Source organism: Penaeus chinensis, chromosome 29 (assembly GCF_019202785.1).
Source record: "Penaeus chinensis breed Huanghai No. 1 chromosome 29, ASM1920278v2, whole genome shotgun sequence".
In the NCBI taxonomy this organism is placed as follows: domain Eukaryota; kingdom Metazoa; phylum Arthropoda; class Malacostraca; order Decapoda; family Penaeidae; genus Penaeus; species Penaeus chinensis.
The window spans coordinates 22,730,620-22,733,119 of NC_061847.1; positions in this window are offsets into that span (position 1 = coordinate 22,730,620).

The window sequence follows — 2,500 nt, forward strand, 5'->3', positions numbered from 1 at the left end:
AGGAGCAGACAATATTCTGGCCCTGATCGTTGCTCTACCGCTTACTACATATGTGCTTTGGGCATTCCCTATATATGCGCCTTTCCCCCTGGCGAACTGGATCTTTCTTTCCTTGTGGGTTTTGTGTAGCATTTCGTCACATCCCATTGGGTGAGAACTACTTTCTATGTCTGCTGTTGCGTTTCTACCTGTTGTCTTCCTTCAAGGCGTACCTACTATGCCTTCCATTTCTGTTCTTTTTTTTTTTTTTTTTTTTTTTTTTTTTTTTTTTTTTTTTTATCTATTCAGTTAGTAATTGCTACTGTGCTGTGCCTTTGTCCCATTTGGCCCAGCCTCTACAGGACTGACCAGGGGACTATTTACTAACGTATATACGAGATCGTATGAGCTTTGTTTACATCATAAATCAAGCTACACCCTCGTTTCTCGCAACAAGCTTGTTTTCAAAACGTTTCTGAGGTCGTAAACACATCGCACGAGACATTAGCGGTGCTGAAACTACTTATAACACTCATCGTGGCGAGTCTCCTCCGCCCATATCAGCCTCATGAACGCATTCTAGAGTGTGAATAAAATCGTCTCTTTTCTACAGGTAATGGGGCATAATTCATATGAGCCATTTGCTATTACTCCTATTGTAAAGCATTTGAATAACTGGTTTGCATTGTGCATAATACTCTTTTATTTTACTAATACAATTTACTCATATTTTGTGATTTTTTAAGAAAACGTTATTGGTAAACCTCACTGGTGCTTCCTCAGTTCAGCAGTTAACGCTCTGTGCTTGGTGGATTTTTTTTCCCCCGAGCTAACGCTGATTTGTCGTTCGAGCTGTTCTCTTAAAAAATAAAGCCCTACGGTACATAGCGATAGGAAATACGGTCGTAACAGTTACGAGACCCCTGCGCTCTCGTTGTTTGACGTTTGGAAATGGGTCGTTACGTCGCTAGTTGAGGAATCGTTGATACTTCTCGTAACTGTTACGAGAGACAGCGTTTACGAGTTTAGTAAATCCGACTCCAGGTACTCAATCCTAGTCGTGTCTCCCGTGCTCCTCTCTAGCACATCTGCCGCTTCGTAACTGGTCTGCTAAACATCATGATTTACCAGCGGGTTTTAAGTAGGCTTAATCACCTAGGCTGACTCAGTGCTAACTCACCCATGACACTATTGCGCAGTTTGCTCTTTTCGCCAAGGATCACTTGGTTGCCCTGTTGTGCGTGGATACCAGTCAGGATACCCATAACGTTGGTGATACGATTCTTCTCGAATTTTCCTTCCGTCAAATGGTCTGGTTGCTTATTGATCTTCTACCTGTAGATTTGACTCAGTCAACACAGGTGTCGAGGGATCACTTCTATTATCATTATCATTGTCATCATCATCATCATCATCATCATCATCATCATCATCATCATCATCTTTATTATTGTTATTATTATCATTGTTATTATTATTATTATTATTATTATTATTATTATTATTATTATTATTATTATTATCATTATTATCATCATCAGCAGCATTATTATTACCATTATCATTATTATTATTATTGTTGTTATTGTTATTATTACTATTATTATACTTTATTATTATTACTGTTATAATAATAATAATAAAATTATTATTATTATTATTATTATTATTATCATTATTATTATTATTATTATTATTACTATTATCGTTATTATTATTATCATTATTGTTATTCTCCTCCTTACTACTAATATTAGTAGTATTGATATAACTATTATGATTATTATTATTGTTATTACTATTATCATCGTTATAGTTATTGTTATCATTATTATTATTAACAATAACATTCTTATCTTATTATTATTATTATTATCATTATCACTGGTATTATCATCATCATGTCCATCATCACTCTCATCATCGTCATTATCACCATCATTACTATTATCATTATTATTATCCTTATTGTTAACATTAATCTTTATTAGTATTAGTAGCAGTAAGACTAGTGATTTTGTTGTTAGTGAAATACCTTATTATAAGAATTATAATCTATGAGAATTAATTCCAGCTGGTTGTAAGTATAAATAGATGGATGATTTACACACACATCAACACACATAAGAAAAAAAAAATGTAATTGGAACATACATGTAGTTTGATGGTCATGTGACAAGATGACGTCACGATCTCAAATTGACTGAAGATCAAAGGCTACCGAAAATTCACCTTTAGCTCTTTAATGCCCGCGATAAAGCTGGAATTCCTTTCCCTTTATTTTTTTTTCTTGTTCATTATCATCAATACACAATTTTTTGATCGCATTTTTGTACGAGTTAATCACACCGACTTTTTTTTTTTTATTCGATATACACGAGGTCATAAAGCTGACATGCCTAAAGACGATTTTTTTTTTTATTACTCCAGTCCAATGCTAATCAAATCGACTTTTTATATTCGGTACACACAGTCGTAAGGATATACATACATACATACGTATATACATACGAACATACAT